Source organism: Schistocerca cancellata, chromosome 1 (genome assembly GCF_023864275.1).
Source record: "Schistocerca cancellata isolate TAMUIC-IGC-003103 chromosome 1, iqSchCanc2.1, whole genome shotgun sequence".
In the NCBI taxonomy this organism is placed as follows: domain Eukaryota; kingdom Metazoa; phylum Arthropoda; class Insecta; order Orthoptera; family Acrididae; genus Schistocerca; species Schistocerca cancellata.
In genome coordinates, this window is record NC_064626.1 from 972,238,143 (window position 1) to 972,254,050 (window position 15,908).

A 15,908-nucleotide genomic window follows, 5' to 3' on the forward strand; every position below is an offset into this window, starting at 1 on the left:
CAGCATTCCACATTTGCAATGGCTTATCCCGCGCTTACATTAACTTCTGTTATTGCAACGTTAATCACGTAAATATTTTACCTAGACATATGTAACGCCGGAAGTTCATTACTCTAAATTAATCATTTCTTCCGTTATATTAGGTATCATTTCGCATAAAATGGCCTTATTACGAACGTCACCCTCATATCGCTAATACGACACTTCCATCAGTTTTTAATAATATCCACTTGTAGGTGGAGGAGTAAAGAACCCTAGAAACGTTTCATCGGAAAATGTATGGTGTTTCACGTATCATTCAATTTATTTTGGCAGAGGGATATTAAAGTTTTTACGAAAAAGATGTTCAGAATGTTCTTGTCAACACACTACATTTACAGCGTCACTTATTACAATGTCGCTCTTCCCTGACGTCTAGGTAAGATGTTGCCCTGGTGAAGCCCGCACCAGCGGCGGCTCCGCCTACAGTACCTGGCCGACGGCCTGCAGAGGCGATAACGATCGTGACGAGATTAGCCGCCTGGACCGATTGCCCCTCCCGTGACAGCTCTCCTATCGATCACAGCACAGAATTCACTCTCTCGCCTGACGCCCCTGTGTCCTCTGCATTCCTAATGCCTACGTTATCCCGCTGTTGCTTCACTCGATGACCTCTCGTGGATCAACCGAAAGAGACGGCGTTTAGCTTTTCCGTGGTTCTCTTCAACTGATTAAGGTGAGTTCTTCGTCAGTCTTCTTGAAAAATGACACGACTGATATTCTTTCGTATCCTTATCCTAAATTTAAACACAGGAAAAAAGATTTTAAAGTAAAATACAGATTAATTAAAAATTCAGTGCCTTTGGTGATCGATAACTGCTAATACGCCACAGACTTAATCGTGTACTTACAAATTCTGAAACTGACGCTTGTGTAAATTTTACCTCACAAGCCCATTGAGTTTTAACAGCATAAAACTATCAATTAATTTTTTTACTTTATATGGCATGCTTACTACGAAGATTCTGTGCGCGTAAGGATTAGGTTTAGATTGAACTGTAAACATAATTGGTTTTTACAAAAAGTCTTATTTCTTACATTAACTTCGCGGTGAAGTTTAGATCAACAATGTTAACGAAACAGCCGACTATGCTGGTGGCATAATATCCCAGTCAATGCAGAACAAAAAAGGACGAATATGGGAAATAATTCAAGTCGTCGCAAATTTTTGTACACTGGTAGGAGGGAGGGCCAAGAACAACATACTGAAAAACCTGGCCGGTGGGGTGTGTGTGTGGGGGTGGCGGTGCGTTTGACGGTCTTTTTGTACGTTTTTCTTGAATAACTCGGAAACCGCGCGACCTCTAGCGAAAACGTCTACTACCACAAAATTGAACTACTTTAAATTTCCTCTAAGAAGTCTTACAGATTTTTGTCTCTCTGTCAGAAAAATGTTTGCGCGAAGGTAGGGAGAGAGAATATTAAAATCTCGCGCGACGCGCATGTGCTATAGTTTAGGTGGCTGTAGTAGGCCAATCTGAGGTAGTTTCCGGAGAAGTTACATTCCTCACAGAAACCACGTTTATTGAGGACACACGAAAGTGCAAATGGTGCTCAAATGCACTGCCTCCTGTTTATAAATTCCTTAAATAGGCAAGCCCCAGAATCATCCAGAAATTACAAATCTTAAATGGAAAGTAACTACAGGAAACAAAAAGAAGCAAGATAGGAGTTTAACGTCCCGTCATCGTCACGGTCATTATAGAAAGCAGCACAAGCTCGGATTACGCATGGATGGGAAAGTACCTCGGCTGTGCCCTGTTCAAAGGAACCATCTCGGCATTTAAGAAATTTAGGCAAAACACGGAAAGCCTAAGTCCGGGTGGCCGGATAGGAATAAGAAATATATGAAGATGGGATCTGTTCTTTCGGACATGTCCGAAAGAACAGATACCATCGGTGACCATGCAACTCTCTTAGAATGAAACGATAATGAAACCAAGAGCTTAAGCTGTCGACAAGTGTTGATATACATCAACGGGGACAGTTGAAAATGTGTGGCCCGACCGGGACTCGAACCCGGGATCTCCTGCTTACATGGCAGACGCTCTATCCATCTGAGCCACCGAGGGCACAGAGCATAGTACGACTGCAGGGATTTATCTCTTGCACGCTCCCCGTGAGACTCACATTCCCAACTTAATGTCCACACAGTACATTCGTAGTGGCCCGGCCCATTACACTCATTACTCGCGGCAGACAATCTTACCGAGTCCCGTAAGAGTTCGGGTGGTGGTGGTGGTGGGCCGGCCGCGGTGGTCTAGCGGTTCCGGCGCTGCAGTCCGGAACCGCGGGACTGCTACGGTCGCAGGTTCGAATCCTGCCTCGGGCATGGGTGTGTGTGATGTCCTTAGGTTAGTTAGGTTTAAGTAGTTCTAAGTTCTAGGGGACTTATGACCTAAGATGTTGAGTCCCATAGTGCTCAGAGCCATTTGGTGGTGGTGGTGGTTGTTGGGATGTTTAAGGGGGACTAAACAGCGAAGGTCATCAGTCCCCCAAGTTCGGGCAATGTGTGTGCATCCAGCACAGAAGAAGGAGGTCAATGGCCGGTTAGTCTTAACTATATGAAGGTGGTATCTGTTCTTTCTGTCATGTCTGTGTAGCAATGTGAATTTCAACTTATTCCAGTTTCACAGACGAAGGAGCTGGTTTATTGCGATTGATTTAGGCTGAAGGAAACTGTAGCTATAAGCCGCAGAATGCTAAAAGTTTCTTTTCAAGAGCAAAGTTAAAACGAAATTACAACGTTTAAATGATTTACGTGGTCATAGATGATTCAGACAGTGTGTGAACATCAAAAGAAAAGAAAGTCATCATTCCAATCCCTTAAAAGGGAACACTAGACCCTCTGGAGATATGTAAATGGTGTAGATCTGGTATTCTACCAGGCGCTCACTTGATCCTACACCGCTGACGTTAGGTCATGGTAGTGAAGTAGTATGTATGTGCTTGTCGCTTGTACCGAAACAGCGCATCAACATGGATCGCTATGAAACGTGATACAACGCCAGAAAAAAAAAATACAATGTAACGAAATAAAACACCTATCGTGTTTTGCGCGTGATCATAACGACACCGAAACTAAAGTTGTCCGTTTTGTTGGTGTGTTAAGTCTCCAATAAACGGCACATTGTGTTACTCGCAGCCAAGTAATACGGAGAAAAGGCAGTGCTCGCAGAAAGGTTCTAAAGATAGAGACTTTAAATGAGTGTTCTGCATTGTCAACAACGGTTTCAAACCTGACATGAATGCAGGTCAATCTCAACCAGTTTCCGAGCGAAAATTGAGAATAAATGCATGCAACGATCATTTGGAGTCTTGTACTCGCAATAGGCCGCTGCTAACGGCAGCGCATAAAACTGCGCGTCTAAAATGGACCAGGCAGTATAGAAACTGTACAATACCTGACTAGAGGTGTGTACTGTGGTCCCATGTGTCGCGATTGGGTGTCTGTTCAAATGATGTAGCATGAATGATCCATAGACACAACCGGGCCTTTAACCTGCACTGTGTGGACAGTATAATACAGGCTGGAGGTGGTTCTGTGTTGGGATGGCGATGATTTTGGTATCGTGACTTTGGCCCACTCACTCAGGTTACCGTGAACATGAACAACGACGTACATATGCAGACTGAAGCGACGAATGAAAATTTGTGCCTAGACCAAGAGTCGAAACCGGATCTCCTGCTCAGTGGGCAGATGCGCAACCACTACGCCACCCAGACACAGTGGCTTTGCACAACTGCAAGGACTAATCCTAGCACGCCTCTCTCCTCAATCCAAATTCCCATTCACACCTTAGCCCGTTTGTTACTTCCCCTAAACTAGAACAGCATTACAGAGGCTCTCCAACTGTACTGGAGTAGCACCTCAGCTTCGAACGAAAAGGGGAATCCTGCCCGAAATCCAGGCAGAGGTGCTGTTAATGAACCAGGATGTTTATTTTAAGATTCTTTTGGTGACCACATGTTGCTCTTTCTTCCAAATCTTCATGTTGAGTATTATGTAGAAACTCCTGTCTTACAACATAACAACTACTTTGTTCACAGGGCTCTAAACATATTTCCCTGGTCTCACGAACACTCAGGTAACCTACTGCACCTCGACGGACCACCGAATCATCCGATCTCGGATTGTCTCGAACAGCGGGTGAAAGTTAGCAACCAACATCCCAGCAATTTGCTAGTCGTGTGGCATGTAATCGTCAATGATTACCTTCAGTTGAACATGGCGTGTCTGAAGAAACTCGGGCTCTCTCTTCCTCGCCAAAGTGAGGCCACTGCGGACGCTAGAGGCGGCGTTACACGGTGATGTTTTCTATGAGTAGCAAATGATTTGCCCGGTGTGTCCCGTAAAGGGATTCTGACGAATTCTTCTCCATTCACTCTACTCGGATGACCTTGACGCTTGCGATTTCCAATTCGTCCGGAAAATAAATTTTCCGTAGAAATCACGGCTTTTTATCTCCACTGTAGAAATAAGCCGACATCGTAACAGTTACAGAATAGAACAGCGGACATCACTCTGCGCAAAAGGTCTGCAAATAGGTTACAATACTAGTCCCTTAGAGTGACGGCAGATTGAGAGCGGAAGTAAATTTTATTGTTTCTACCGATATTTTCTCAGAAATCGATGCCCTAATGTGGATGAAGTAGTAGTCGAAATTTTTGTTGGAATTCGAGTAACAAATTTAGCCTCAAAGATTTAGTAGCCTACGAGAAACGTGGACCAGATATACATGAACTCTCTGTTGCAATTCAGGGACTTATTGCTCATTAAAAAACTTTCGGCAAATTTTGTAAGTTAAATGATACTTTCAGAATCTTGGGCAGTTACGACGTAAAATCGGTGGCACAATGACGAAGATTTTGGTACGTGTTCTGATGGAGGTATTAATAGCATTTACGGCTGATTCTCTCGCAGATAGCACAGTATTGCTGCTGAAATGAAGGTTACCCGAAAAGACAAGGACAAAAGGCACGCGAGATCGTAAATCCTTGTCTGGCGGCTAGGAAGGTGGTTATTTTTCAAGCGTGTGTTAGAATACTTTTTCACTAGTATGCCGTGACACGGCTTTACAATTTAACGACGTGTTACTTCCATTCTTGGAATAAGAATTTCACTGCCGACAAGTTCTGTAACTAAAAACTATAAACTACAAAAGAAAATTGTTAGTTTAGGACGACTCGGGACATTCACTAGATTTGCAGCCAAGCTTTACAAGTTTTGACGATGCATCCAAACGGTATACTGACAGTGTTAGTATTTATTTTAGTTACTTTCCACTCTTTTTTGTTAATTAGACTCATATTACGAAACGAGACGATTAAAAACGGTAATACGCGAAATTACTGCCTGTCTTTAGGTCACCAACGTGCGAACAATGAAATTTCTTACGGCAGCGCATAGGATTAGGATTAAAAACTAACTGAAGGTGAACTAATCATTTTTGAGCAGATATTCTTCACTTTCCGTATTAGATCCTTCAGTGACTCTAGCTTAAATATCTTAATTCTTCTCTTTGAATTATATCGTTACATTTTGGGAAAAACCTACCAAACAGTATTTCCGAAAAACGCTTGTAAATCAAATGCTGAAATACGAGAGATCCATATTAAGCAAACTAGTGGTAGTGTTAATGGTCACAATCTTGTCTGAAAGATTATCACAGAAATACTAGAAACGACATCCATCATCCAAAAAATAATACCTAAAAACTATCTTCAGACTCATATGCACAAATATTTTTCAGCACGCCCATTGAAATAACAAAACGAAATTTTTATTAATAACAGCTTGCATGGACGCAGTAAGCTGTTATTTTACCGTACTTCAGTCGTTATGGAACGAGAAGAAACCTTAATATAAACATATAAAAAAAAGTTTTGCATCACCCCGGTTCCCAGAACTCCTTTCCCGGGTTCGATTCCCGGCGGGGTCGGGGATTTTCTCTGCCTCGTGATGACTGGGTGTTGTGTGATGTCCTTAGGTTAGTTAGGTTTAAGTAGTTCTATGTTCTAGGGGACTGATGACCATAGATGTTAAGTCCCATAGTGCTCAGAGCCAGAGCCAGAACTCCTGAAGATAGACGTTGACTGTGGATATTATATCACAGACACAGTCCCTTTGACTGTGCAGAGATGTCACTAAACACGCCCAAAGATGTAAACAACCATGAAGAGCGCCTATTAGACGAAGGGGGTCCGACAGCCCATCCGTTCCAGTCATTCCATCAGGAGGGAGGTACACGGTTCGTGTTGTCCGTAGTTCAACCACGCCTAGACGGTCAATACCACAGTTCGATCGCGTCCGCATTATTACTTTGTGCCAGGAAGGGCTCTCAGCAAGAGAAGTGTCTCGGAGTGAACAAAAAGCCATGTTGTTCGTACATGGAGGAGATACAGAGAGACAGGAACTGTCGGTGACATGCCTCGCTGAAGCCACCCAAGGGCTACTACTGCAGTGGATGACCGCTACCTACGGATTATGTCTCGGAGAAACCCTGACAGCAACGACACCATGTTGAATGATGCTTTTCGTGCAGCCACAGAACGTCGTGCTACGACTCAAACTGCGCGCAGTAAGCTCCATGATGCGCAACTTCACTCCCGACGTCCATGGCGAGGTCCATCTTTGCACCAACACCATGCAACAACATGCCGAATGGACCGGTCAGGAATGTCATCACATTCACTTCACCGTTGAGTCTCGCATATGCCTTGGGATACGTGTTTGGAGACAACCCGGTCAGGCTGAACGCCTTAGACACACTGTCCAGCGAGTGCAGCCTGTTGGACGTTCCCTGCTATTTTGAGGTGGCATTATGTGTGGGCGACGTACGTCGCTGGTGATCATGGAAGGCGCCGTAACGGCTGTACGATACATTAATGCCATTCTCCGACCGATAGTGCAACCATATCGGCAGCATATTGGCCAGGCGTTCGTCTTCATAGACGACAATTCGCACCCCCATCGTGCACATCTTGCGGGTGACTTCCTTCAGGAAAACAACATCACGCGACTAGAGTGCCCAGCATGTTCTCCACACATGAACCCTATCGAACATGCCTGGGATAGATCGAAAAGGGCTGTTTATGGACGACATGACCCACCAACCAGTCTGAGGGATCTTTGCCGAATCGCCGTTGAAGAGTGGGGCAACCTGGACCAACAGTGCCTTGATGAACTTGTGGATAGTATGCCACGACGAATACAGGCATGCATCAATGCAAGAGGACGTGCTACTGGGTATTAGAGGTACCGATGTGTACAGAAACCTGGACCACCACCTCTGAAGATCTCGCTGTATGGTGGTACAACATGCAATATGTGGTTTTCATGAGCAATAAAAAGGGCCGAAATGATGTTTATGTTGATCTCTATTCCAGTTTCCTGTACAGGTTTCGGAACTCTCGGAACCGAGGTAATGCAAAACTTTTTTTTTATGTGTGTGTATTACTGTAAACGTTACTCACAACCATCGACCTATGGCTATTTCCACAGTATGTAAGAATAATTTTCGCATGACTCATGTGCAGTCGGTTGTCAGGCTACGAGCAGGAAGGGCCTTAGGTGATTGTAAACGGACTGTGGGAGCTGCTAGCGTGGGCTCCGAGTGTTACTGCACTGTATATGATGTGGGGCGACGCAGTCGCGTGACTGTTTACGACGGTACTTCCAGCGGATAGTTCGTTTTCATCTGTCCTGCAATTTGGAGTAAGGCCCGGCGGTGTGGATGATCGAAACCGAACATCTCAACGAAATCTTCTAGCATTTATTTGAGAATACTCTAATTTCATGGAGGGAATTTGTTTTGGATAGATGCAGTCTGTTCATCGAAATGTAGAATGCAAGGGGTACGCTCTCATTGTTACCAACGGCAGACTGCTTACTTGTAGACTGTTTTTCAGATGAATCAACTCCAATACCTTGTGGACTTGGATCTGCCAGAGTGTTCCGTAGATTCGTTTCTAGACTCCTGGAGTTGAACTGGACTGAATCGCAACCGGCGCCGTTCCTATTTGGTCATAGTCATTACGGAAGCATATAGGTACGCATTGGGGTCAATGATCACGAAGCTTCTTGCTTCTGCGGGTGGGCTGCTTGGAGCATACTGTTACTGATGTTATTCATTATATGTGACATGTTACATAACAAACAATATAATTATGACGATGGCTTGGGGGTTTCAAAGTTAAGTGGAACTCCACATGCCAATTATTTTGGGTAGTGTTATTTCTTTGTGCAAGTTAAACTTTAAACTCTGAGCTAGGAAGGTGTTGCGCACATGCTAATCATTTTATGAAGTATTATTTGATTATACACTAGCGTAATGTCTTTCCTTAAAATTTCGACTCTGAAGTGTGTTAGTAGGATATGAACTATTTTAATTATGTGTTTAAAAGGAATTGTATTATTACTTTTATGAAATCTTCTGTCTTGGTTCAATCCTAATGTGATTTTTTTTTTCAAATAAAAGTGTATTCGTTGTATATAACATTTTGTGGATGGTGACAAACGGCCCTAACAAGGAACCCCTTGAGTGCGAGGTCGCAAAATGCCAATGATGTTTACGACATTCGACTCTCTACATACCGTCTACCATGCAACCACTATACAGGCGACTAATGGCAACGGGGAACTGGAGGTATCCAAATGTGAGCATAGCATGAGGCTATGGAGCGTAAACGAACTGCTTAATCTTCAAGTAACTCACAACAGTGCTAGTGGTGTTGATACGAAGCAGAGCAATGGCAAAGTTAAGCAAAGCAAACATTGCATTATATCTAACACAACAATTGCCGAAATTGACATTTAAGTCAGAAAGGATCCCAAGGAACGTCTCAGAGTGAGAAAGAAGTGGCATATGAAATATAAGCGTATCTGCAAGATGAGTCCGTGGAATGTGTGGTGTCGTATACTCTCGACTGTGCGGACGCTGACATGAGGAGTGCAATGATGACGATACGTGTTTAGTAAGTGAAAATGATTTTGAAACAGGTGTCGTCCCATGTAGTTCATTATCCTTGTGAGACAGGGAGCCACAAACCACGTCTCCAGTGAAACATAACAAAGCACAATAGTTGTCCCAGGAGCACATAATTATGTATATAGAAGATCAGCCGCAGCGTAGTAAAAGAAAAAATGTGAACAGATTTCGAATAAGTCCGCAACGATATGACCGTGTAGAGCATAAGAAAAACTTCCGATATTCAAGGCAGAATGAAGCGAACTTGTTACAAAAATTGGCGTTCGCGCGTTTCAAATGGTTCAAATGGCTCTGAGCACTATGGGACTCAACATTTGAGGTCATCAGTCCCCTAGAACGTAGAACTGCTTAAACCTAACTAACCTAAGTACATCACACACATCCATGCCCAAGCCAGACTGAAGCTCCTAGAACCTCTCAGCCACAACGTCCGGCTCGCGCGTTTCGAGGATGTTCGATACAACTTAAAGGATGTGTATGATAGTGACCTAATACATCATAAACATCAAATCGCGCGATATAGATTACAATGATTTCAAGGGAAGCAGTGTATGGTTGCGTAACTTCAAACATCAGTACAGAATTGGAAGACGTAAGATAACGAAATTTCAAACAAAGCGTCAATTTGACGATGCACAGCAAACTGTGGAATCGGCCCGAAAATTAGTAGATGAGACAAACATATTCTATCGGTCAGTAAGGAATTTGTTTTCAACTCCGACAAATCGGGATTTGTAGAGTAAATGTATATGAGAGGAACCATGGAAATTAGACGTAGCAAGATAGTTGTATCAACATCAATACCTTAACATATCAGTATGCAATTATGCTGACTGATAATCTGGAAGCTAAATTGGCTGGAAAGTTATTTGATGTGTTGTGAAAAGTTGAAGGTGTTCTGCCCCTACGATTCTTTCTCGTGTGCGCAATCTTGCAACAGCAGCAGGGAATATTTATGTCATAGCAAGCAAGGGTAAGAAAACGGTCTTAGGAGAAATACAACTATGGTACGATCACTGCTTTTGGCCGGCAGCTGGTCGAAACAACTTGCTTTTGCTTGATTCCTGTTCTGCATATAATAATCATATTCCTTTAGAACAAAATATTCCTCCTAAAGGTGTGTGATTTTGCAATTCATGCCAGCTAGGACCACTGGACGAATTCAACCTCTGGATGTTTGTTTTTTCCATGCTTGCATATTATCGTACTATCTACAGTTAAGCATTAAAGGACAGCCAGTTTCACTATAAGCTCCAACACAGACTGTTTTGCACTCGGTGGCATGCCATCGCATTCCGTCAGTTCCCATCACCCTGTTGCACCAATATGATTCTACATACATTCTTTAAGAGTGGATGCCTAGCTGACCGTCTTACAAGGTTTGTAACTCGCAAGGAGTTCGCACTCGATATCGAGGGTGCGAACTTTTGTGATCACTATGGCGCGCCATTTTTCAAAAAAAATGGTTCAAATGGCTCTGAGCACTATGGGACTCAACTGCTGAGGTCATTAGTCCCCTAGAACTTAGAACTAGTTAAACCTAACTAACCTAAGGACATCACAAACATCCATGCCCGAGGCAGGATTCGAACCTGCGACCGTAGCGGTCTTGCGGTTCCAGACTGCAGCGCCTTTAACCGCACGGCCACTTCGGCCGGCGCGCCATTTTTCATTCGGTGCTCGTGGTGCAAGTTAATGGTTTGTTTCGAAAATTTCTCGAATGCTCACCACACTCATTTTGTCAAGTGTAAAACATATGACCCGTAGTAGGTTGATGTCTGCACTTTTCGAACACTCATTTTCTATTACCCTCCTGCTGCACATGGTGAGTCATTAGCAGCTAATATTTTTCCTGTAATAGCTGTTGTCCGCAGCTCGTGGTCGTGCGGTAGCGTTCTCGCTTCCCACGCCAGGGTTCCCGGGTTCGATTCCCGGCGGGTCAGGGATTTTCTCTGCCTCGTGATGACTGGGTGTTGTGTGATGTCTTTAGGTTAGTTAGGTTTAAGTAGTTCTAAGTTCTAGGGGACTGATGACCATAGATGTTAAGTCCCATAGTGCTCAGAGCCATTTTTTTTTTTTTTTTGTAATAGCTGTTAACACAACACTTTCAAATGAGCATTACTAAAGATTGAAGTTGCATCCTCGTACTCAGTGGGTTCATTCTAGTTATTTGCTGACTGTAACTAGTGAAGGAAAGTTTTTTTGATTTTTGTAAAGTGTGATTACATAAGTAAATGGTAGAAATCGGTTTATGTATACCATCAGGGTTCTTATGGACAATTGTAACCTCAAAATGAATGGAAATCATGTTTGTGACATATCTTAAACAAAAACACGTTACGTGTAAAGTTACCCTGCCCAAGGGGGTAATTTTACATACTTAGCAAGATATGCGACACTATTGCTTCGTAATGGGTAACTTCGTCCGGAAATTTTAAATGGGAAGTACACAGAAATATGGTGTGACACTTGTCATGACTTTACTGACTTGTCAGAATCATTACAAGAATAAATGGAATATGCTGAACCATTTCAATTTTTATGTTTTTATGAAGTAAACTACAACAATGTTTCTGCTGCGTCCGGAGGACGACTTTCTCACTCTTCACTTTTATGGCACTTCAGCGGCAGCGTGATTGCGGGTGTTCTTTGAAACTCACAGACGTTCTTCGTAATATCCTAGGTTTATCAAGTAGGCCCACAAGTCCCTGGTAATTGATTTCTGAGATATCTTCAACACAGGATCATACAAATGAGTCTGTTGAGTCGCCTGTCATCTTCGCAAACTTAACTTGTCTCTCATCATGTCTATTTATTCAATAAAGATCTTAGCTTTCTTCTTTTCTGTTTTTGTTTGCATCTGACAGCTTGTGTAAAGTTAGCCACACCCGAGCGAGTCGTACGCCTTCGGTTTCTCGGCTTGCTAGTAACATGTCTCAACAAAAAATGACTTCCGCCCACTATTTCCTCCTCTTGAGGCCTTACTGAAGCACGTTTTATGCAAACGAAAACAACAGCAAGAACATAACTATGACATCGCAATGAAAGTTTCTAGGAAACGTAAAATACACGAAAGATACATACGCCCAGTTAATTGCGTTTATCATACAGAAGGATGATGCACGAAAAATGCAGTCACCTTTCTCCTACCAGTAAAGTTCACTACGTCTTATCTAAGCAGCCATTTCATTCAGAACTTCCAAAACCGGCCAGGTGCAGCTCCCGATAGAGCTTAGTGGGAAGCGGGTAAAGTAACACGTGTTGTGTAAAGTAACCCTGGTTGATGGCACGTCCTTAATAATTCATAATAATTCTTTAGATAGCTGAAGAAATGAAAAAAAACATTATTTAATGATAAACAAATGACATTTTATAGTAAAATAGTTTAAGGGATCTTACCGTAAAATCCTGTTCTCAGAATATGGAGCTCAATATCTCATTCATTGTGATTAGGTGCTTAGTTATCTTTTTCAAACGGGTTAGGGGGGGGGGGGCTAATGAATTAGTGATTAAAAAAAATGGTTTCCTTGTACAGTTAGGATGACATGTTGTATTTTATAAATGACCTGTGAATGAATAAACAACTAACTAATCTGCGCCTCTTAGGGCGAGCTTAGGGTTTTACCACAAGTTCTCTTGGTTGGAGATCGGCAGACTGGCAGCAGTTCTATGGAGTGCCCTTTCGCTTCTGCGTGGAGCGCTGACCCCAACTTGGCCACCCTTTGTGTCGAATGTAACTCGCCATCTGGGGGCGGAAACTTAGTCCCGACACTGGCGAGGCACAATAGCTCCAGCACGCAGAAATGCCTGGTACCCCTTTGTGAGTTAGGGTCAGACGTTGATCCGCTCAAGGCGCGAACAATTACTTGGTGAAGGCAATGCGGACTGACGATCGTAATCAATAGGCGTCTGGAAGTACAAGCCAGCTGCTGAAGTGTCAAATGCACAGGGATTGTCTTAAATTAGCGACGACCTTATAGGTAATTTCGTAGATTACGTGTCCTGATTTAAGTTCTGCTACTGTTATAACTGGTGTTGAAATCTAAAGTATTTCATAGACACGTAATGTGCTTAAGTATATGAGAGAGCAGGGGGGAAAAGAATACCATGCCTGGGAGGCAAAATGAAGCTTTTAAGTCATTCCAAATGTATCTTAACAGCACGATAAGGATTAACATTGAAAACCTGTAGATAAAATACTCTCCACTTTCAATTGCACAAGCTTCGCTTTATTTTGAAACATGTAAATCTACAATAGCGTTCATTTTGGGTTACAATCTGCAAAACTTGCATTTCTATACGGCGACGAGATTCCTCCGTTCTGTCGATAAGAAAAGGTAAGGTCACTTGTAGACGTGCACTAGGTTGTCACTGTAATTACCTTTCATCAGTGCGAAACGCTAGGGAAATGCATCCGAAAACAGGAGGTGAAAATTTCGCAAGAGAAGTACAGGGTGCTCATAATCAAAGTCCCAGTTGCAAGACGCCGTCGAAAGAGGAACACAGCCCACAATGACATCAAATTTGAACTGCATATTATTGAAGCAGGGGGAATCGTCATGGAACAAAAAAAAAATTAGCGAAAATTTTACTAATAGACGGCGCTATAAGCGTCCTAACGCAAATGGGGTTGGCTACAAATGTCAGATAAACCGCAATACGATGGCTATGGTTTGAGTTGGACATTACACTATCCATACTGTTCAATGTGCATGACTGCACAAGTTCGGCAGTCAACACTTGTGGCATTGTTAATTAGGTAGCCTAAACAACATGGTAAAATCGTACCACATCGGATGGGAAAAATCGATTTTTAATTGTCCTGAGGTCAAAAACAGAATAAAAAAGCACAATGACGTCGGTTTCTATCTTTCGCGAAACTGACGCAAGGCATGTTTAATGTTCTGTCCACCGCTTTCTGCCACAAGTTGAAATCAAGAAACAGCATGTTGCGTAACAGATCAGAGAGACTCGGGAGTCGCGTCAGAATGCGTTGCGCAATGCGTGCCTTCAATTCAGCTACGTTAATTGGGGTACTGAACACAACATCTTTCAGGTAATTCCACGGTCAGAAGTCACACGGATTTAAGATCAGGCGATATAGACGGTCAGGCATAAGGAAACGGCGGCTGATAATTTTAGCATTACCTAAATGCGTCTACAGCAGCCGCTTCTTTATCTGTGAGATGTGAGGATGAGCGCCATCGTGCATGAAAATGATTCTATCCACACGTCCGCGCTGTTGAAGGGTTGATTTGACATCGGTGCGCAAAATACTCTCATAATGTCTACCAGTGGCCATTCGACACCCACTTCCACGTGAGCAATAAATTCCAGGGCGAACGTTTATCATGCTGGCAGGTCAGCAGGAAGCAACTCCTGAACAGGGTGATTTTGTATGAATAAATGCAGCATCTTTCGTGGGACTTTATAGACCATGCTTGCAGGCATGTCCGGGAAATTCCCCGTGCACTGCATATTTGCACACATCTTGATCCTTCTTGCAGTGATGTGGCCACATCTTCTACAGACGTCGGAGTAGCCGCTTTCCTTTCTCTCCTACATAGTCATTTTCTCCAGACCCTTAGCAGCCATCGCACCAGTGCTTCTTTTCATACCACTGAGTGTCCGGAACTTATGGTGGGCTACAGGCGCACACAGTTACCGTTCTTGTAAAAGAGCTCTACCATCAGCGCGATCGTTTACGGAGACAGTCGTACTGGGCGTCTAGGATGCAACTTGAGGAACAGCTGTGTACTGCGCGTCTGTTGGTGTGCACGTTCCAATTTAGGGCGCCATCTAGTGGTCACATTTTCGTGTTTTCTCCCCTCTCTATGACGTTTCACCTGCATCAATAATATGCTGTACAAATTTGATGTCATTTTGAAGACTGATTCTCTCTCTGCAGCGTTTTGAAAATGGAACATCAGTTATGGACACCGTGTATATTGCATGTAAGTCTGCTTTTCTATGAGAGATGGGGTATTCGGTAAAATATTCGACAAAATAGAAAATAAAAGCTTCACACGCAGCAGCCACGATATCAGGTATCCAAGACGTTGCAAAAACATTCATCCGATTTTACAAGACTAAATTCTACATAAAATACTGCCCGATTCGTTTCACATGACCGTGTAATACTAAATGACATGTATCGCAACCAGTCACAATGCTTAAGACTATTAATCTCATGGCATTAATTTATTAGCGACGCTTTTCGAGCCACTAGTGCTCGGCATCAAGGCGTACAAATCATTTGAACATTACTGATACTACGGCGGCCGATGTCGCCGAGCGGTTCTAGGCGCTTGAGTCTGGAACCGCGCGACCGCTACGGTCGCAAGTTCGAATCCTATCTCGGGCATGGATGTGTGTAATGTCCTTAGGTTAGTTAGGTTTAAGTAGTTCTAAGTTCTAGGGGACTGATGACCTCAAAAACTAAGTCCCATGGTGCTCACAGCCATTTGAACCATTTGAACTAATGCTACGCACACTATTAAATATATTATCGGTAATTTCTTCGGCTGCCAGAGTTTTCATTAAGTCTAGGGCATATGCCTCTCTACATAAAAATAAAAAAAGTTCATGGCGTATTTCTTGACTTAGTGCATGTATGTATACTGGGTGCTGCGGTGGTCGAGGATCTGCCCTCGTTTCTGCAGAACTTTTGTTGCACTGATTTCAATCATTTTTCACTTGCCTAAAAATTAAATGAGAACGTGGGTGTTCCCATCTTCATGGTCCGAGACGTGATGATGCGATCGCACTACGTTTCACGATCGCCGCTGTCCATCGATGCCTGCCTCTTCAGCTTTCCGTCGCACCAGTCCAGACAGAACTCTCGTGCTTTTCTTAAGCCTCGTCCTATTACAGGCCAGT

At 43.2% G+C, this 15,908-nt stretch overlaps 1 protein-coding gene and 1 non-coding gene across 4 annotated transcripts in view; both read right to left on the reverse strand.

Moving 5' to 3' along the window:
* LOC126088407 (discoidin domain-containing receptor 2-like) overlaps positions 1–15,908 on the reverse strand; it is an 883,025-nt gene that overhangs the window by 418,391 nt on the left and 448,726 nt on the right. The gene's annotated exons all lie outside the window — the stretch shown is intronic.
* Trnat-ugu (transfer RNA threonine (anticodon UGU)) lies at positions 2,038–2,112 on the reverse strand. The gene has a single exon. It is a non-coding gene; the product is annotated as a tRNA-Thr (tRNA).